The sequence below is a fragment of the Oncorhynchus clarkii genome, chromosome 23 (assembly GCF_045791955.1).
Source record: "Oncorhynchus clarkii lewisi isolate Uvic-CL-2024 chromosome 23, UVic_Ocla_1.0, whole genome shotgun sequence".
Lineage (NCBI taxonomy): Eukaryota > Metazoa > Chordata > Actinopteri > Salmoniformes > Salmonidae > Oncorhynchus > Oncorhynchus clarkii.
This window is the reverse complement of record NC_092169.1, coordinates 171,339-194,262: the sequence shown is the minus strand read 5'-3', so window position 1 is coordinate 194,262 and position 22,924 is coordinate 171,339. Positions and strand designations below refer to the sequence as shown.

Below are 22,924 nucleotides of genomic sequence, written 5' to 3'. Positions count from 1 at the left end.
AGCCTAAAACCCCAAACAGCAAGCAATGCAGGTGTAGAAGCACGGTGGCTAGGAAAAACTCCCTAGAAAGGCCAAAACCTAGGAAGAAACCTAGAGAGGAACCAGGCTATGTGGGGTGGCCAGTCCTCTTCTGGCTGTGCCGGGTGGAGATTATAACAAAACATGGTCAAGATGTTCAAATGTTCATAAATGACCAGCATGGTCGAATTATAATAAGGCAGAATAGTTGAAACTGGAGCAGCAGCACAGTCAGGTGGACTGGGGACAGAAAGGAGTCATCATGTCAGGTATTCCTGGGGCATGGTCCTATGGCTCAGGTCAGTTGAAACTGGAGCAGCAGCACAGCCAGGTGGACTGGGGACAGCAAGGAGTCATCATGTCAGGTAGTCCTGGGGCATGGTCCTAGGGCTCAGGTCCTCCGAGAGAGAGAAAGAGAGAAGGAGAGAATTAGAGAACGCACACTTAGATTCACACAGGACACCGAATAGGACAGGAGAAGTACTCCAGATATAACAAACTGACCCTAGCCCCCCGACACATAAACTACTGCAGCATAAATACTGGAGGCTGAGACAGGAGGGGTCAGGAGACACTGTGGCCCCATCCGAGGACACCCCCGGACAGGGCCAAACAGGAAGGATATAACCCCACCCACTTTGCCAAAGCACAGCCCCCACAACACTAGAGGGATATCTTCAACCACCAACTTACCATCCTGAGACAAGGCTGAGTATAGCCCACAAAGACCTCCGCCACGGCACAACCCAAGGGGGGGGGGCGCCAACCCAGACAGGATGACCACATCAGTGACTCAACCCACTCAGGTGACGCACCCCCTCCAGGGACGGCATGAGAGAGCCCCAGTAAAGCCAGTGACTCAGCCCCTGTAATAGGGTTAGAGGCAGAGAATCCCAGTGGAAAGAGGGGAACCGGCCAGGCAGAGACAGCAAGGGCGGTTCGTTGCTCCAGAGCCTTTCCGTTCACCCTCCCACTCCTGGGCCAGACTACACTCAATCATATGACCCACTGAAGAGATGAGTCTTCAGTAGAGACTTAAAGGTTGAGACCGAGTTTGCGTCTCTGACATGGGTAGGCAGACCGTTCCATAAAAATGGAGCTCTATAGGAGAAAGCCCTGCCTCCAGCTGTTTGCTTAAAAATTCTAGGGACAATTAGGAGGCCTGCGTCTTGTGACCGTAGCGTACGTGTAGGTATGTACGGCAGGACCAAATCAGAGAGATAGGTAGGAGCAAGCCCATGTAATGCTTTGTAGGTTAGCAGTAAAACCTTGAAATCAGCCCTTGCTTTGACAGGAAGCCAGTGTAGAGAGGCTAGCACTGGAGTAATATGATCCAATTTTTTGGTTCTAGTCAGGATTCTAGCAGCCGTATTTAGCACTAACTGAAGTTTATTTAGTGCTTTATCCGGGTAGCCGGAAAGTAGAGCATTGCAGTAGTCTAACCTGGAAGTGACAAAAGCATGGATTAATTTTTCTGCATCATTTTTGGACAGAAAGTTTCTGATTTTTGCAATGTTACGTAGATGGAAAAAAGCTGTCCTTGAAATGGTCTTGATATGTTCTTCAAAAGAGAGATCAGGGTCCAGAGTAACACCGAGGTCCTTCACAGTTTTATTTGAGACGACTGTACAACCATTAAGATTAATTGTCAGATTCAACAGAAGATCTCTTTGTTTCTTGGGACCTAGAACAAGCATCTCTGTTTTGTCCGAGTTTAAAAGTAGAAAGTTTGCAGCCATCCACTTCCTTATGTCTGAAACACATTCTTCTAGCAAGGGCAATTTTGGGGCTTCACCATGTTTAATTGAAATGTACAGCTGTGTGTCATCCGCATAGCAGTGAAAGTTAACATTATGTTTTCGAATGACATCCCCAAGAGGTAAAATATATAGTGAAAACAATAGTGGTCCTAAAACAGAACCTTGAGGAACACCGAAATTTACAGTTGATTTGTCAGAGGACAAACCATTCACAGAGACAAACTGATATCTTTCCGACAGATAAGATCTAAACCAGGCCAGAACTTGTCCGTGTAGACCAATTTGGGTTTCCAATCTCTCCAATGACTCCTTATATGGCTGTGAATGAGCTACGAATGAGCTTCCGTTTTCTACGTATTCCCCAAGGTGTCTAAAGCATTGTGACGTCTTTTTACGCATTTCCATTGAAGAATAGTGTCTCCCGCAGAAAATCTTGCGTAAAATACTGAGGTAGCCATTTTTCCAATCACTTCTTATGAGAAACCAATTGCCTCGATGGATATATTATCGAATATATACAGTGCCTTGCGAAAGTATTCGGCACACTTGAACTTTGCGACCTTTTGCCACATTTCAGGCTTCAAACATAAAGATATAAAACTGATTTTTTTTTTGAAGAATCAACAACAAGTGGGACACAATCATGAAGTGGAACGACATTTATTGGATATTTCAAACTTTTTTAACAAATCAAAAACTGAAAAATTGGGCGTGCAAAATTATTCAGCCCCCTTAAATTAATACTTTGTAGCGCCACCTTTTGCTGCGATTACAGCTGTAAGTCGCTTGGGGTATGTCTCTATCAGTTTTGCACATCGAGAGACTGACATTTTTTCCCATTCCTCCTTGCAAAACAGCTCGAGCTCAGTGAGGTTGGATGGAGAGCATTTGTGAACAGCAGTTTTCAGTTCTTTCCACAGATTCTCGATTGGATTCAGGTCTGGACTTTGACTTGGCCATTCTAACACCTGGATATGTTTATTTTTGAACCATTCCATTGTAGATTTTGCTTTATGTTTTGGATTATTGTCTTGTTGGAAGACAAATCTCCGTCCCAGTCTCAGGTCTTTTGCAGACTCCATCAGGTTTTCTTCCAGAATGGTCCTGTATTTGGCTCCATCCATCTTCCCATCAATTTTAACCATCTTCCCTGTCCCTGCTGAAGAAAAGCAGGCCCAAACCATGATGCTGCCACCACCATGTTTGACAGTGGGGATGGTGTGTTCAGCTGTGTTGCTTTTACGCCAAACATAACGTTTTGCATTGTTGCCAAAAAGTTCAATTTTGGTTTCATCTGACCAGAGCACCTTCTTCCACATGTTTGGTGTGTCTCCAAGGTGGCTTGTGGCAAACTTTAAACTACACTTTTTATGGATATCTTTAAGAAATGGCTTTCTTCTTGCCACTCTTCCATAAAGGCCAGATTTGTGCAATATACGACTGATTGTTGTCCTATGGACAGAGTCTCCCACCTCAGCTGTAGATCTCTGCAGTTCATCCAGAGTGATCATGGGCCTCTTGGCTGCATCTCTGATCAGTCTTCTCCTTGTATGAGCTGAAAGTTTAGAGGGACGGCCAGGTCTTGGTAGATTTGCAGTGGTCTGATACTCCTTCCATTTCAATATTATCGCTTGCACAGTGCTCCTTGGGATGTTTAAAGCTTGGGAAATCTTTTTGTATCCAAATCCGGCTTTAAACTTCTTCACAACAGTATCTCGGACCTGCCTGGTGTGTTCCTTGTTCTTCATGATGCTCTCTGCGCTTTTAACGGACCTCTGAGACTATCACAGTGCAGGTGCATTTATACGTAGACTTGATTACACACAGGTGGATTGTATTTATCATCATTAGTCATTTAGGTCAACATTGGATCATTCAGAGATCCTCACTGAACTTCTGGAGAGAGTTTGCTGCACTGAAAGTAAAGGGGCTGAATAATTTTGCACGCCCAATTTTTCAGTTTTTGATTTGTTAAAAAAGTTTGAAATATCCAATAAATGTCGTTCCACTTCATGATTGTGTCCCACTTGTTGTTGATTCTTCACAAAAAAATACAGTTTAATATCTTTATGTTTGAAGCCTGAAATGTGGCAAAAGGTCGCAAAGTTCAAGGGGGCCGAATACTTTCGCAAGGCACTGTTTTTTAAAAATACCTTGAGGATGGATCCTAAACAACGTTTGCCGTGTTTCTGACGATATTATGGAGCAAATTTTGAAAAAAGTTTGGCGTTATAGTTGTAGCATTTTCCGGTCGATTTCTCAGCCAAGCATGATGAAGAAACGGGAACTATTTCGCCTACAAAAACAATATTTTTGGAAAAAAGGAACATTTTCTATCTAACTGGGAGTCTCCTGAGTGAAAGCATCTGAAGTTCTTTAAAAGTAAATTATTTAATTTGGTTGCTTTTCTTATTTTCGTGAAAATGTTGCCTGCTGCCAGCAGAGCCTAGCATAGCATTATCCCATGATAAACTTACACAAATGCTTGTCTAGCGTTGGCTGTAAAGCATATTTTGAAAATCTGAGATGACAGTGTTGTTAACAAAAGGCTAAACTTGTGTTTGAATATATTTATTTCATTTCATTTGCGATTTTCATGAATAGGAAAAGTTTCTAGGTGTATTTATGTCCGCTGCGTTATGCTAATTCGTTTGAGGCTATGATTACACTCCCGGATCCGGGATTGCTCGTCGCAAAGGAAACTAGACAAACATTGACTATATGACAAATTATGACATTAACCTTTTCTTAATAACATCTCTAAGACAAATGTCAAAAAGCATAACATACTGTTACTGCTAAAACCATTTCCTAAATTAGTCCATACTCTCTTATTCTACTGTCAACCTCTAGGAAGAGTTACCAGATCATGAAGATAACATCCTAACCCCTCACAGAATTCCCACTCCAGGATCCCAATCTGGTCATATTTGTATCAGGTTTGGTTTGCACTTTTGGGACTTTTCAATGTGTTACATAAACTTCAGTTAGTGCTAAATACGGCTGCTTAGAATCCTGACTAGAACCCAAAAAATGTATCATATTACTCCAGTGCTAGCCTCCCTACACTGGCTTCCTGTCAAGGCAAGGGCTGATTTCAAGGTTTTAACTGCTAACCTACAAAGCATTACATGGGCTTGCTCCTACCTATCTCTCTGATTTGGTCCTGCCGTACATACCTACACGTACGCTACGGTCACAAGATGCAGACCTCCTAATTGTCCCTAGAATTTCTAAGCAAACAGCTGGAGGCAGGGCTTTCTCCTATAGAGCTCCATTTTTATGGAATGGTCTGCCTACCCATGTGAGAGACGCAAACTCGGTCTCAACCTTTAAGTCTTTACTGAAGACTCATCTCTTCAGTGGGTCATATGATTGAGTGTAGTCTGACGCAGGAGTGTGAAGGTGAACGGAAAAGCTCTGGAGCAAAGAACCGCCCTTGCTGTCTCTGCCTGGCCGGTTCCCCTCTTTCCACTGGGATTCTCTGCCTCTAACCCTATTACAGGGGCTGAGTCACTGGCTTACTAGAGCTCTTTCATACTGTCCCTAGGAGGGGTGCGTCACTTGAGTGGGTTGAGTCACTGATGTGATCTTCCTGTCTGGGTTGGCTCCCCCCCTTGGGTTGTGCCGTGGCGGAGATCTTGTGGGCTATACTCGGCCTTGTCTCAGGATGGTAAGTTGGTGGTTGAAGATATCCCTCTAGCTGTGTGGGGGCTGTGCTTTGGCAAAGTGGGTGGGGTTATATCCTTCCTGTTTGGCCCTGTCCGGTGGTGTCATCGCATGCGGCCACAGTGTCTCCTGACCCCTCCTGTCTCAGCCTCCAGTATTTATGCTGCAGTAGTTTGTGTCAGGGGGCTAGGGTCAGTTTGTTATCTGGAGTACTTCTCCTGTCCTATCCGGTGTCCTGTGTGAATTTAAGTATGCTCTCTCTCTTTCTCTCTTTCTTTCTCTCTCGGAGGACCTGAGCCCTAGGACCATGCCTCAGGACTACCTGACATGATGACTCCTTGCTGTCCCCAGTCCACCTAGCCGTGCTGCTGCTCCAGTTTCAACTGTTCTGCCTGTGATTATTATTATTTGACCATGCTGGTAATTTATGAACATTTGAACATCTTGGCCATGTTCTGTTATAATCTCCAACCGGCAGAGCCAGATGAGGACTGGCCACCCCACTTAGCCTGGTTCCTCTCTAGGTTTCTTCCTAGGTTTTGGCCTTTCTAGGGAGTTTTTCCGAGCCACCGTGCTTCTACACCTGCATTGCTTGCTGTTTGGGGTTTTAGGCTGGGTTTCTGTACAGCACTTTGAGATATCAGCTGATGTACGAAGGGCTATATAAATACATTTGATTTGATTTGATTTTACATTGCAGTGGGTGGAAACTCAACAGTTATCCTTTTTTTCCCCCCTTCTTTCTTTCTTTTCATTCCATCCAGGTACTAATCCTGTGGGAATGTGTGTGTGGGGTGTGGTGCGTGCATGCGGGCGGGCGTGTGTAAGCAGCGCAGGTGACTAATTAGAGTGGAGATCAGGTTTCTCCCACAGATGTGCTCCTGACTGGGTACTCTGTTCTGTGTGGTAGTGTGCTCAGGGGCACATTTCCACACACACATACATGAGATGCATATTCTATATAATGAGCTAAAATGTATACAGAAACCAGGACATAAATACATGGACTGATACAGTTCAACAGAATTTGGGGGAATGAACTGAGGGGGCTAATGTTTATATTTACAGTACCTGTACAATAAGTGGATTGGTGTGATTTAGAGTGTGTGTGTGAGTGGTTGGCTGTGGAGGTGGATACTTACACACCGGTAAGGCCTGTGGTAATCACATTATACACGCTTAAGAAAAAAAAGGGTTCCAAAAGGGTTCTTTGGCTGTCTCCATAGGAGAACCCTTTTGTGTTCCATGTAGAACTCTCTGTGGAAAGGGTCCTACATGGAAGAGTTCTACCTAGAGGGTTCTACCTGGAACCAAAACTGGTTCTTGCAAGAGTTCTCCTATGCGGACAGCCCGAACAACCCTTTCTCGCTCTCCACACGAATGGTCTACAGCTACACACTCACTGCAGAACAAATCTCATAGTGCCGCCTGGCCTAGCCTCTAACAGGTCAAGCAGGTAACTAAACACACCATGGCAGGTGTGGAAATATTTATGAAAAGCTCTCCTGCTAACACGCCATAACCTTTCTTTTGTGATTTATTAATGTCACACTGTTGCCTGGCTCATGCTAATGTGTGTGTTAACCCTTTACTTAACATGAAAGAGGGGTGAGGAGGCCATGAGAAAGGTCAGGAGGGAGACCTTTTGTATTTTCAGTATGGGGGCCAGAGCAGTTTTTCAGTACGGTTGTTGTATGTACATGAGACACAGGCACCCTTTTGAACTCTGAACTCAAGGTGAAGGAAGAGGTGGGGCTCACTGCGGGTGTCCGTCAATGTGGCACCGCAACATCACTGGTGCAGAGCTCTCGATCTCCGTGGTTGGCTCATTCAGGGTCACACCCCCACTTTCCAGTCCTGTTAGGAGAGAGAGAGAGAGAGAAATAAAAATTAAGTTAAGTGGTATTCCTGTGTGACTTTTCTAACGGAACACACAATCACAGTATCCAACTGTGATGTTAATGGATCTAGCAAGCATCAGACAAAGCCAGGGAGACTATATTGACTTTCCCAGTTAAAGGACCACTCAGGCTGTCAGAGGAGCGCATAAAGAGGAATTCAAGGGCTATCTGGACTCTCCATTAGTTGCTCTGTGTGTCAGGGGAATCTAATATCCAGAATAGAAACTGCCCTGAAAAGAGTTGCAATGGTAGCAACACCGAGCAAAATTCCTATGCAGTTTTGACCCAACGATTATCTAGTCGGAAGATTTGACAAAAATAGCACATAATTGTCGTTATATCAGATTAATCTGCCATACTGGCATGTATTGATGACGTAATGAAATGAGACCGGCAGATTCTATGGAAGCATGGCTAAACTTCCCTTGCAGCACTTTTTTTTATTTAACCTTCATCTAACCATGTGAGTCAGTAAAGAACACATTCGTATTTCCCCACACAAATATCAGATTGACAACATGAAGCAGTGAGAATCTCCCTCACAGATCCATTCCCACTGAAGTGTAGCCAATGATAAAGCATATTAGTCTTTGATTCTCCCCTGCTGTGTTGTGTGACAGAACTGCTTCGCAACTGGCACCCTAATCCCTTTTTAGTGGACTACTTTGGACAAGGTCTGGTCTGGACAAAAGTAGTGCACTATATAGGGAATAGGGTGCACAGAACGCAGAGCCGGCGCAGGATATCCTGGGCCAAAGAGACGCACTGCACTGGAGGCCAGGCACGCTGAGCCGGCACCATCCGTCCTGGCTGGATGCCCACTCTAGCCCGGGCAAATGCGGGGAGCTGGAATGCAGTGTGAACGCTCCACCGCATAACACAGTGCCTGACCAGTACCACGCTCCCTACGGTTAGCACCAGGAGTTGGCTCAGGAATCCAACCTGACTCAGCCAATCTCCCTGTGCCTCCCCCCAAAAATGTTTTTGGGCTGCCTCCCGTGCCTGCGCCGCTCTATCTCCTCCCTTGGACGCCGATACTCTCCAGCTTTTGCCCAGGGTCCCTTGCCTTCCAAGATCTCCTCCCATGTCCATTTCTCCAGAAAACGCTGCTCCTCCCGGCCACGGCACTTGGTCCGTTTGTGGTGGGTAGTTCTGTCACGAAAGTCATCAGGGACATGACTGGACCAAGGTGCAGCATGGTGAGCGTACATTTTCTCTTTACTTAAAATGTTGCCAACAATTACAGGCCACTAACAAAGACAACTACCCACAACTAAGGTTGAAAAACAGGCTGCCTAAGTATGATTTCCAATCAGAGACAAAGATAGACAGCTGTCCCTGATTGAGAACCATACCCGGCCAAACATAGAAACAGAAAACATAGAAATAAAGCAACTAGAATGCCCACCCTAGTCACACCCTGGCCCAACCAAAATAGATAATAAAATACTCTCTATGGCCAGGGCGTGACAGCATGTGATTTGGTGCTATTTGGGATGCAAACTGTCTTTTTGACTGGAGGGTATTTTAACTTAAGGGAAATTAAAAGCAATATGGGGTTAAGAGGCTATGGAGTCAGTGAGGGGTCAACAGTGAGGTTAAGATGTCAGATTAATATTATGTTTGAAAAAGCCACGAAACCTACAACTCCAGACAATTCAGTGAATCCCTCTCCCTGATACTAGAACCGCTCTGTGGGTGACCCCTCTAATCACGCGTTATTCAACACAATGCCCAACAAGCATAATGAGGGGAAAAACAACCCTAAATATTTATCTTCGCACAGTGCATTGAGTGCAACGCTAGCTAGCGTTCTGACAGACAGATAGGGGGACAAAAGGAGACATTCACAGCGAGAACTACTGAATCATCTACCCTACTCCAACGGGTTAGGAGGGTAAAGAGGGGAGGGAGGCTGGGTTTGAGTAGAGTAGACTAGCCACAATCCCATCACTATCAACAACCACAACTGCCAACCAGCCACTGCTATAGAAGGAACAGTGTCAGACACAAACACATACAGAACACCCTTGTGGGCTATATCTCAACCATGGAGGTCGTGAACTGCCTTCAGGGGGGGTGGATGAACCAGAGATAACATAATGCAGGGCTAACATGCTTCCTCTTCATAAATTACAAAACTGGCATTTCACTAAAGGAAAGCCCAACAGACACCATGGTCATTCTCTCAGGAAAAATTGCATGCTTTCCCCCCTTTTTCCCCAGCACGGAAGGAATGCAAGATGCAGTCAAGTGTGTTTACTGTGTGTGAATGGGAATAACGCTTGACAGCTGTGCAAAGACAGCGGGCTGGTGATTTATTGCACATTGTCTGAAATGTCTGTTAAATTGCCTGTTAAAATTAAAGTGCAACACAAAGCATTACATTACAACAATTCCTAATTTCGGTATACAGTAGGCTTATTTTTTGCCAACTCAAATTCCAGTAATAAGACCCAACATTTCCACATTAAAATGTAAAACTCAGTGACTGCTTATTCGGTGAACTGCTCTCTTTCCAAAGTGGAGATAAAGTGTTGGAATGGACAGACACAGAGTTGGGCTAGAGGGAGGGAAGGGTCCAGGGATTAGTGCCAAATGAAGTGATCGTTCATTCACATGCTAAAGTAATTTGTGTCTGCATCAATTCCTCTTTCACATTGTGCTGGTTGGGGGTCACTAACCCCTCCACATCCCCATACTACCCCTCATTTCCAACCGACTGCTCACCTCACCACAACCCTGGCCCAGCCCAGCCTGGCCCCTTTCCACTTCACTAGCAGCCAGACATGCAGAGTAGTGGGCTCCCACACATGGTCCATTGCAGAACTTCACAGGCTGGAGTTCCATCTCTTCCAACACCCTCTAACGTTACCCGTACCCCTGCCAACTCAGAGCTTCTGGCACCCCACAGCTCCTGACACTCCACAGCTCCCCCAAGCTGGTTCTACCCAAAGTAGCCAGGAAAACTTCTCCCCCCATTTACCAATTTAGTGGTTTTCGATAATCCTGAGAGATGGAGCAAAGAGATTGAGGACCTGGTCTGGTGTTTCTTACCAAGGACTTGTAGGCCTGACTCCAGCAGGCTTTAATAGGGTCTTTTTACAGAGCAATAATAGGTAAGTAAGGCATGGTATCAAGCAGAGAGCATGAGGGAGACTGACTGACTGAGTACGGTTACATGCACACTATAATATGATTACTGTGTATAGTAATTTGAAAGATTGTTCAGAAAACCAGGTGGTTTAATCGTCATATGCTTACTTTGATTTTGACATTACGTCAATTCAGATAAGCAGAGTAAAGGCCTCAGTATAATTCAGTTCGGCTGTGAACCGAATGAGTGTGTTTGCATGCTCCCTAAAAATACGTTTGCTTGAAAAAAAGGGTAAAGCAGAAATATTACACTGGGACAGTAGAGGGTGATAAGTTGGTAATAGCCACTGGTACAGCCAAGTGACGACACACCCAAACAAGGAAGACATGCACAGGAGAATAAAATAGTATAGCCAGAGAGACACTCGACTGGCAAGAAAATTTAATTTGTGTGAAATTCCTGGGATTTACTAGATTTGTAATGTAATAATTTCAAAGCAATCTACACACAATACCCGATAAAGACAAAGGGAAAACAGCTTTTTAGAAATGTTTGTAAATGTATTAAAAATTTAAAACAGAAAGACCTTATTTACACTTGAAATTTAGCTCAGGTTCATCCTGTTTCCATTTATCATCCTTGAGATGTTTCTACAACTTGATAGAGTCCACCTGTGGTAAATTCATTTGATTGAACATCATTTGGAAAAGCACACTCCTGTCTATAGAAGCCAGTGGATTACTCAACAAAACGCGCCAACAAAACTGAGTTTTTGGGATATAAAAGAGGGACTTTATCGAACAAAACAAAAATGTATTGTGTAGCTGGGACTCTTGTGACTGCAACCAGATGAAGATCTTCAAAGATAAGTGATTCATTTTATCACTATTTCTGACTTTCATGACTCCTCTACTTGGTTGGAAAATGTTTGTATGCTTTTGTAAGCGGGGCGCTGTACTCAGCATGGTATGCTTTCGCAGTAAAGAATTTTTGAAATCTGAAAAAGCGACTGGATTAACAAGAAGTTCATTTTAAGCCGATGTTTAACACTTGTATTTTTGTAAATGTTATTTATGACTATTTCTGTATTTTGAATGTGGCACTCTGCAATTTCACCGGATGTTGTTGAGGTGGGTCGCTAGCGGAACGCAAGCACCAGAAAGGTTAAATGCACCAGCCAGCTGGTCTGTGCATGCTCTGAAGATGTGGCTAGGGATGCCGTCTGTGCCAGCAGCCTTGCGAGGGTTAACAAGTTTTAATGTTTTATTTACGTCAAAGCGGGCAAAGAAGGTGTTTTGTTCGTCTGGAAGCGTGACGTCGGTATCCGTGATGTGGCTGTTTTTGTTATTGTAGTACGTGATTTACTGTAGACCCTGCCACATTCAGTTGAAGTCAGAAGTTTACATACACCTTAGTCAACTACATTTAAACTCAGTTTTCACAATTCCTGACATTTAATCCTAGTAAAAATGTCCTGTCTTAGGTCAGTTAGGATCACCACTTTATTTTAAGAATGTGAAATGTCAGAAAAATAGTAGAGAGAATGATTTATTTCAGATTCTATTCCCAGTTGGTCAGAAGTTTACATACACTCAATTAGTATTTGGTAGCAGTCACGTTGTTCGTAAAAATGATGGTCGGACAAAGGCGCAGCGTACGTAGAGTTCCACATACTTTTAATGAATAAAGTGAAACTTAAGCAAATACAAAACAATAAAGAATAAATGAACCGTGATGACAATGCAGTGCGAACAGGCAACTAAACAAACAATATCCAAATCACCCACGGGTGGAAAAAATGCTACTTAAGTATGATCCCCAATTAGAGACAACGATAACCAGCTGCCTCTAATTGGGAATCATACAAATCCCCAACATAGAAAATCAAACCCACATAGAAAATATAAATTAGAACAAAAAACCCTAGTCACGCCCTGAAGTATGATACATTGGAAATACAGGTTTTCTATGGTCAGGATGTGACAGTAGCATTGCCTTTAAATGGTTTAACTTGGGTCAAATGTTTCCGGTAGCCTTCCACAAGCTTCCCACAATAAGTTGGGTGAATTTTGGCCCATTCCTCCTGAAAGAGCAGGTGTAACTGAGTCAGGTTTGTAGGCCTCCTTGCTTGCACACGCTTTTTCAGTTCTGCCCACAAATTTTCTATAGGATTGAGGTCAGAGCTTTGTGATGGCCACTCCAATACCTTGACTTTGTTGTCCTTAAGCCATTTTGCCTGTTTGATTACCTTGGGGAGCGAATAACTACATGGTTTATATTCAGCCATATCTCCAGACCTCTTTCCATGGTTAACTTTGGGCTAGGCGTGCCTCAAGCGACCCACCTCGACAACATCCGGTGAAATTGCAGAGCGCCAAATTCCAATTACAGAAATGTTAATATTAAACTTTCATGAAAATACAAGTGTCATACATCATTTAACCTCTTGATACTACCCATAATCATCATCTGACACTAATTAGCATAACGCAACGGACATAAATATTACTAGAAAATATTTATATTCATGAAATCACAAGTGAAATATATTGAAACACAGCTTAGCCTTTTGTTAATCACCCTGTCATCTCAGATTTTGAAAATATGCTTTCCAGACAAAGCAAGACAAGTGTTTGTGTAAGTTTATCGATAGCCTAGCATAGCATTTTGCCTAGCTAGCAGCAGGCAACCAGGTCACGAAAAGCAATCAAATTAAATTGTTTACCTTTGATGAGCTTTGGATGTTTTCACTCACGAGACTCCCAGTTAGATAGCAAATGTTCCTTTTTTCAAAAAATATTATTTTTGTAGGCGAAATAGCTCCGTTTGTTCTTCACGTTTGGCTGAGAAATCGACCGGAAATTGCGGTCACGAAAAATATTCCAAATTAGCTCCATAATATCGACAGAAACATGGCAAACGTTGTTTATAATCAATCCTCAAGGTGTTTTTCAAATATCTATTCGATAATATATCCACCGGGACAATTGGCTTTTCAGTAGGACCGAGAGAAGAAATGGCTACCTCTGTATTTTACTCAAGAATCACTCTGAGAGCCATCAGGTGACCACTTACGCAATATAGTCGCTTACGCTCATTCTTCAACATAAACGAGTAAAACTACGTCAAATTGCTGTAGACACCTTGGGGAATACATAGAAAAAATAATCTGGTTGATAGCCCATTCACTGCTCAATAGGGATGCATCGGAACACAGAGCTTTCAAAACATGAGTCACTTCCAGATTGGATTTTTCTCAGGCTTTCGCCTACAATATCAGTTCTGTTATACTCACAGACAATATTTTTACAGTTTTGTCTATCCTAAGCTGTCAATTATATGCATATTCTAGCATCTTGTCCTGACGAAATAGCCCGTTTACATTTGGGAATGTTATTTTTCCAAAAATGAAAATACTGCCCCCTAGTTACAAGAAGTTAAAAGATAAACTTCTTGTTAATCCTGCGGCGTTGGCAGGAAAAAAGCAAAAAAAAAGCACACTATGCAATTATCTGAGGACAGCACCCCACATATAAAAGCATTAAAACATTTTCCAACCAAGCAGAACGTTCGCGAAAGTCAGAAATAGCGATAATATTAATCCCTTACCTTTGAAGATCTTCATCTGGTTGCAATCACAAGGGTCCCTGTTACATAACAAATGGTCCTATTGTTCGATAAAGTCCTTCTTTATATCCCAAAAAAGTAAGTATATTTGGCGCGCTTCATTCAATAATCCACCAGTTTCCCCTCGTTCAAAATGCATACAAAATGTATCCCAAACGTTACCAATAAACTTGGTCCAAACATGTCAAACACCATTCCTAATCAAACCTCAGGTACCCTAATATGTTAATAAATTATATAACTTAATACGGAAAATAGTATATTCAATACCGGAGGTAAATAACCAAGTTCCAACCATGCAGATGTATCACGAAAGTCATAAATAGCGATAAAATAAATCGCTTACCTTTTGAAGACACAATGAATGGTCGTTTTGTTCGATAAAGTCCTTCTTTATATCCCAAAAATGTCAGTTTATTTGGTGAGTTTGATTCAGAAATAAACCTGTTCCAACTCGCCCAACATGCCTATAAAGGAATGTAAAAAGTAACCTGTAAACTTGGTCCATACATTTCAAACAACATTTATTTTTAATTTTTATTTGACCCATTTTTCTCCCCAATTTCATGGTATCCAATTATTGTAGTAGCTACTATCTTGTCTCATCGCTACAACTCCCGTACGGGCTCGGGAGAGACGAAGGTTGAAAGTCATGCGTCCTCCGATACACAACCCAACCAAGCCTCACTGCTTCTTAACACAGCGCGCATCCAACCCGGAAGCCAGCCACACCAATGTGTCGGAGGAAACACCGTGCACCTGGCAACCTTGGTTAGCGCGCACTGCGCCCGGCCCGCCACAGGAGTCACTGGTGCGCGATGAGACAAGGACATCCCTACCGACTAAGCCCTCCCTAACCCGGACGACGCTAGGCCAATTGTGTGTCGCCCCACGGACCTCCCGGTCGCGAACCCAGGGACTCTGATGGCACAGCTGGCGCTGCAGTACAGCGCCCTTCACCACTGCGCCACCCGGGAGGCCCAAACAACATGTCTAATCCAACCTCAGGTACCCTAATATGTAAATAATCGATAAAATAATAATAATCGATAAAATTCTCCATTTTCCAATACCGGAGAAAAACAACGGAGCGCGCAGTCATTCACGCGCACCAAAAGTGTCCTTCTGAGTGACACTTAGAAAGAATACGAATACTTCATTAGAAAAAAAAACATTTAACAATTTCGAAAGACTTTTGACATCAAGTGGAAACTATAGGACCTGCAATCTGGGTCCTAATAATGAGGCTTTCCCATAGAAAAGCATTGTAAAGTCGAATGACCTAAAAAAAAAAAATATTCCTGGAAGCGATTGGTTTCACCTGCCAAATCAGTTCTGTTATACTCACAGACATTATTTTAACAGTTTTGGGAAACTTTAGAGGGTTTTCTATCCAATAATACCATGTCTATGCATATCCTAGCTTCTGGGCCTGAGTAACAGGCAGTTTACTTTGGGCACCTCAGTCATCCAAACTTCCGAATACTGCCCCCTATCCCTACAAAGTTAAATGTGGTGGATCACGCTTTCAGTTTTGCGCAAATGCCGACATCATCCACAGTTTCTGGTTAGGGTAGGTTTTAATGGTCACAGTGGGTACGACGTCTCCAATGCACTTATTTATAAACTCACTCACCGAGTCAGCGTATAGGACAATATTGAACTCTGAGGCTGATCAGAACATATTCCAGTCAGCGTGATCAAAACAATCAAAACAAGCATGGCTTTTGATTGGTCAGACCAGCGTTGAATGGTTCTCGTCACTGGTACATCCTGTTTGAGTTTCTGCCTATAAGCCGGGAAGAGCAAGATGTCGTCGTGGTCGGATTTGCCAGATGGAGGGCGGGGTAGGGCTTTGTATGCATCGTGGAAGTTAGAGTAGCAGTGGTCGAGAGTATTAGCCCTACTTGTCGTGCAATGAACATGCTGATACAATTTAGGTAGCATTGTTCTCAAATTTACTTTGTTAAAATCCCCAGCTACAATAAATGCAGCCTCTTGATATATAGTGCCTTGCGAAAGTATTCGGCCCCCTTGAACTTTGCGACCTTTTGCCACATTTCAGGCTTCAAACATAAAGATATAAAACTGTATTTTTTTGTGAAGAATCAACAACAAGTGGGACACAATCATGAAGTGGAACGACATTTATTGGATATTTCAAACTTTTTTAACAAATCAAAAACTGAAAAATTGGGCGTGCAAAATTATTCAGCCCCCTTAAGTTAATACTTTGTAGCGCCACCTTTTGCTGCGATTACAGCTGTAAGTCGCTTGGGGTATGTCTCTATCAGTTTTGCACATCGAGAGACTGACATTTTTTCCCATTCCTCCTTGCAAAACAGCTCGAGCTCAGTGAGGTTGGATGGAGAGCATTTGTGAACAGCAGTTTTCAGTTCTTTCCACAGATTCTCGATTGGATTCAGGTCTGGACTTTGACTTGGCCATTCTAACACCTGGATATGTTTATTTTTGAACCATTCCATTGTAGATTTTGCTTTATGTTTTGGATCATTGTCTTGTTGGAAGACAAATCTCTGTCCCAGTCTCAGGTCTTTTGCAGACTCCATCAGGTTTTCTTCCAGAATGGTCCTGTATTTGGCTCCATCCATCTTCCCATCAATTTTAACCATCTTCCCTGTCCCTGCTGAAGAAAAGCAGGCCCAAACCATGATGCTGCCACCACCATGTTTGACAGTGGGGATGGTGTGTTCAGCTGTGTTGCTTTTACGCCAAACATAACGTTTTGCATTGTTGCCAAAAAGTTCAATTTTGGTTTCATCTGACCAGAGCACCTTCTTCCACATGTTTGGTGTGTCTCCCAGGTGGCTTGTGGCAAACTTTAAACGACACTTTTTATGGATATCTTTAAGAAATGGCTTTCTTCTTGCCACTCTTCCATAAAGGCCAGATTTGTGCAATATACGACTGATTGTTGTCCTATGGACAGAGTCTCCCACCTCAGCTGTAGATCTCTGCAGTTCATCCAGAGTGATCATGGGCCTCTTGGCTGCATCTCTGATCAGTCTTCTCCTTGTATGAGCTGAAAGTTTAGAGGGATGGCCAGGTCTTGGTAGATTTGCAGTGGTCTGATACTCTTTCCATTTCAATATTATCGCTTGCACAGTGCTCCTTGGGATGTTTAAAGCTTGGGAAATCTTTTTGTATCCAAATCCGGCTTTAAACTTCTTCACAACAGTATCTCGGACCTGCCTGGTGTGTTCCTTGTTCTTCATGATGCTCTCTGCGCTTTTAACGGACCTCTGAGACTATCACAGTGCAGGTGCATTTATACGGAGACTTGATTACACACAGGTGGATTGTATTTATCATCATTAGTCATTTAGTTCAACATTGGATCATTCAGAGATCCTCACTGAACTTCTGGAGAGAGTTTGCTGCACTGAAAGTAAAGGGGCTGAATAATTTTGCACACTCAATTTTTCTGTTTTTGATTTGTTAAAAAAGTTTTAAATATCCAATAAATGTCGTTCCACTTCATGATTGTGTCCCACTTGTTGTTGATTCTTCACAAAAAAATACAGTTTTATATCTTTATGTTTGAAACCTGAAATGTGGCAAAAGGTCGCAAAGTTCAAGGGGGCCGAATACTTTCGCAAGGCACTGTAGTTTCCAGTTTACATAGAGTCTATATGAATGAGCTGCGCCATGAGGACCACATTAAGCTCCATGTGAGCAAACTGCATCGTGAGGTCCACATTCCCCTGTCACGAGTTGGCTAAATTTAAAGTACACCAGAATGTTGTGTAGGGGGCATGTTGGCTGCTAGGGGGGCTGGCTGGTTGGTTTCTATAGGGGTGATGGGGATGTAATGCCATCTAGAGATGAAGAGGCTGCTCATCAGGCTATAAAATAGAGCTAATGAAGATAAACTCAGAGGCCAGAGCACTCATTACTCCACTACAAACTACTGGAGCTCCATACAACAGCCCTGGCTCCATCTGGCAGGGAGAAATGAAGAGAATGAGAACTGACATCACTGCTACAGATGGTGAGGAAAGAAATGGAGAGAGATTGAGAGAGGGTGAAATAGGGGCAGAGATGTGGGGGTGGATGACTAGAGTTGGGAAGAGAGAGAGTGAAAGAGACATACAGTAGACAAAGGTAGGAATGGGAATATACCAGAAGGTTGGGGGAATAGATGAATAGAGAAAGCTAAAAGATAAAGACGGACAAAGCTGGGGTCAGAGGTCAATGGAGAGAACATTTGCTAACCTTTGAAGTGAAGCAGAAAATCTATACTGAACACAAATAGAAATGCAACAAAAGTGTTGATCCCATGTTTCATGAGGTGAAATAGGATAACCCTTTGAAGAACCGTTTTTGGCTTCAAGTAGAACCCTTTTGGGTTCCATGTAGAACCCTTTTCACAGAGGTTCTCCTATTGGGACAGACAAATAACCCTTTTTTCTGAGAGTGTAGGCGGCTACTCTGGTTATTACACTCCATGCATCAACCACTGTTTCGGGAGCATGCAGCCTCTCCCGTTGCGGCAGGTGATATTCTGCGTAAACGCTGTATGCTATGGGCTCTCCAACCCTGTTCCTGCAGCTACCCAGAGCTTAATTTGTGAAACCAAGTGACATTTCTTTGGGAACATCGATAGTAACATGTTTTCACAACTAAACATATTTAATTAAACTGTTGACAGTCCCTCTCTCTGCTTGCTTGAGAAAGGAATGAAGGAGAGAGAGAAGGAGCTGGAAACGCATGGTGAAAGATATTCTGTAGCTAAAGGTAAATGTGTTAGCCTATTAATTATGAAAATACATGCCCTATTACTAGGCTGTTCAAAATCAAATACAAATTCACTTTAATCTGTAAACAACCCTGCACAATCAATGAACCAACACCATAGCCTAGCATAGCCTATGTTGTGTCCCAGACTCATGGATATAAAGTTTAGAGTGTAGCATAAGGTAACCAGTCCATCCATAATGCATAATAATACAGTCCATACTCAAAGTAATTTTGGAGTATAGGCTAGATCAATTACGCACCAAATCAGTAAAAAAAAATATATATAATTCTGCCATGCAGTAGGATATGTATTGTATCAACTGCACAATCATACATTTTATTCAGGTAAATAAATAAATAAATAAAAACATTAGTAACACACTACGCCGTCATGGATTAAAATCCTGCAGCGTACGCAAAGTCCCCCTGCTCAAGCCAGCGCATGTCCAGGACTGTATGAAGTTTGCCAATGACCATCTGGATGATTCAGAGGAGGAATGGGAGAAGGTCATGTGGTCTGATGAGACAAAAATAGAGCTTTTTGGTCTAAACTCCACTCGCTGTGTTTGGAGGAAGAAGAAGGATGAGTACAACCCCAAGAACACCGTCCCAACCGTGAAGCATGGAGGTGGAAACATCATTCTTTGGGGATGCTTTTCTGCAAAGGGGACAGGACGACTGCACCGTATTGAGGGGAGGATGGATGGGGCCATGTATCGCAAGATCTTGGCCAACAACCTCCTTCCCTCAGTAAGAGCATTGAAAATGGGTCGTGGCTGGCCCTTCCAGCATGACAACGACTTGAAACACACAGCCAGGGCAACTAAGGAGTGGCTCCGTAAGAAGCATCTCAATGTCCTGGAGTGGCCTAGCCAGTCTCCAGACCTGAACCAAATAGAACATCTTTGGAGGGAGCTGAAAGTCTGTATTGCGCAGCGACAGATCCAAAACCTGAAGGATCTGGAGAAGGTCTTTATGGAGGAGTGGGCCAAAAATCCCTGCTGCAGTGTGTGCAAACCTGGTCAAGAACTACAGGAAACGTATGATCTCTTTAATTGCAAACAAAGGTTTCTGTACCAAATATTAAGTTCTGCTTTTCTGATGTATCATATACTTATGTCATGCAATAAAATGCAAATTAATTACTTAAAAATCATACAATGTGATTTTCTGGATTTCACAGTCTCTCACAGTTGAAGCGTCCCTATGATGAAAATTACAGACCTCTACATGCTTTGTAAGTAGGAAAACCTGCAGAATCAGCAGTGTATCAAATACTTGTTCTCCCCACTGTATATGCATTGTCACTTTAACTATACATTCATGTACATACTACCTCAATTGGGCCGACCAACCAGTGCTCCCGCACATTGGCTAACCGGGCTATCTGCATTGTGTCCCACCACCCGCCAACCCCTCTTTTATGCTCCCGCTACTGTCTGTTCATCCTATATGCATAGTCACTTTAAGCATATCTACGTGTACATACTACCTCAATCAGCCTGACTAACAGGTGTATGTAGCCTCGCTACTGTATATAGCTTGTCTTTTCACAGTTTTATTTCTTTACTTACCTATTGTTCACCTAACACCTTTTTTTGCACTATTGCTTAGAGCCTGTAAGTAAGCATTTCACTCTAAGGTCTACACCTGTAATATTCGGCGCACGTGACAAATAAACTTAACTTAATAACTTGGGACATGTGTGAGTTCCTATCAAAGTAAGTGCCCTATTTTCTGTATGTCGTGTTGTCTTTTCTACTGTAGCATACAGTATGTATGTATGTACGTAGATTATCAGTCAAATGTTTGGACACACTGACTCATTCAAGGGTTTTTCTTTATTCTTACTATTTTTTACATTGTAGAAAAATAGTGAAGACATCAAAACTATGAAATAACACATATGGAATCATGTAGTAACCAAGTAACCAGCCTCCAGGCTGTGTAAGGGCTATTTGACGAAGAAGGAGAGTGCTGCATCAGATGACCTGGCAACCACAATCCCCTGACCTCAACCCAATTAAGATGGTTTGGGATGAGTTGGACCGCAGAGTGAAGGAAAAGAAGCCAACAAGTGCTCAGGATATGTGGGAACTCCAAGACTGTTGGAAAAGCATTCCAGTTGAAGCTGTGCAATGCTGTCATCAAGGCAAAGGGTGGCTACTTGGAATAATCTCAAATACATTTTGATTTGTTCCACACTTTTTTGGTTTAGATTGTTGCATAGATTGTAATGGACACCTATGATGTGTGTAAAATACTTTTGGGGTATTTTGTTGTTCTGATTAATGCTAAGCTATTTGCCAACTATGTGTGGTGCCATGTTTGTTGACATTATACAATAAATTCTGGGTGTCACGTAAACGTCAGTCAGACCAAAGATGTTATAATGAGGTGAAGGAATGGTTCACTCATCTTTTGAGTAAACTTCCGGAAGTGAATGATCGTAGACGACACACCCCCTTCAACATGCATCATGCCAACAGACCAATTCATCTGGTCTCCTTTTAATATCTTTGGTTGGTTAAGAAAAAACAAACATGGCGATGCGCACAAACTACCCATCGTCGGATGACTTTTGATTTCTTAGAAAGTGTTTTACTCAATTATTTAGATCAATGTTGAGCTCAACCGTGATGTGATTAATTATAAGTAATAATTGCTATTAGCTCATTTATATTGTGGTTTCTATCAGCTGAGTGTTCTCTAAATATGACTGCTTGTGTTAGGTCAATCTTTCCTCAGTTAGCGCTAGGACTAGTGTTTTCCAGTTTGCATGATTTGTATGCTGTCTCTATTTCTGTGAATGTCTGAACATTGCATCCAAAAATAAACCGGTCACATTCAGGACATACATTTATAAGGACTGTGTTTATTCAAAATGTTTCTGTGGAAAAAAACTGTGGCTAGCTCAAATACTGACTGTTGCGTCAATTGCAACTAGACATTCTAAATAATCTTTCTAATCACACTGGTTTGAGCATAAGCTGCAGGGACCACTGTAGAAATATCACACCCGTTTGTTGGTATGTGTGAAAAGGTTAACAGAACATACAAGTCGAGGATGCAACTAAGTGTGGTCCTTCTTATCGAATTCTCACATTTACTTTCTCAGCCAACAAGAAGAGTAACAAACTGAAAAATCACCAGCCTGTTTCAATCTACTATCCTCCATTGTAGAAAAGTTGACCGATTCTATTGGTCAGCTTGTTGAGAAAGAAATAGCCTATTCCAAACAGACTCTGACAGTTGTGGGTAGATAGAACCCAAATTCATACAACCAGTAGGCCTAGGCTACATAAAAATCTAAAACTTTAAAAGCTATGAGGCTGATGCAACTGATCAGAAGTTTTAGCTTAAAATAATGATAAACTATTATTACGTCACATTAGCGCAGCATTACACCCAAGGCCACAAGAGAGTAGGCTACGCCTGAATGTTCGTTCCATAATACAATTAGCAGAAAGCATTGTTGTCAAAAGGGCACAGCACATGTGAGCGGTTTCATGTGACAGAGATGAAAATATCCGTTAGAGATGGAGAAAGTGAGGAGATCTAATAGGCTACTTTGAATCAAGGTAAGACATGCCTCGTAATATGCAATAAAACGTTCAGGTTTCAAACAATTAAGTATATTTGTTCATGCATAGCCTACCGCCTCCAGCACATTGCAAAGTGATGTGTGACACGCTGATGAAGCCTGCCTTCCATTGCCATTTGAGATGCTGCAGCAGCAGCTCTAGTGCTGTCAGACAGCTTTTCCACTCAAAGGCTCTGTATCTGTATGCTGTATGCATGTGATAAATAAGATACATAGGAATATACTATAGCCTACACACACATCAATTTAATTCCACTAAATTATGCAAATTTACCAATAGACTGATAAACATGACCAGTCAAATATATATCCATCGACTGATATTTCCATCAATGAATAGGCTAAAAAGCATTATTTTAATGTTATTTTTTCTTCTTCCAAGACAATTGACAGGTGCTAATTTTATTTATCGGCTTTTCACATTTTCTATAGGCCAAAAGCCAGCTACTACCTGGCGAATGGAAACACTGTCACACTTGCACTCTCA

At 42.5% G+C, this 22,924-nt stretch overlaps 1 protein-coding gene across 1 annotated transcript in view; it reads left to right on the top strand.

Moving 5' to 3' along the window:
* Positions 1 to 8,422: 8,422 nt before the first annotated feature.
* Positions 8,423 to 22,924, top strand: part of LOC139381695 (AP-3 complex subunit mu-1-like) — a 46,780-nt gene continuing 32,278 nt past the window's right edge. The window contains exon 1 of the mRNA XM_071125401.1: positions 8,423 to 8,547. The gene's annotated coding sequence lies outside the window, so the exon portion shown is untranslated. The remainder of the gene's footprint in view (positions 8,548 to 22,924) is intronic.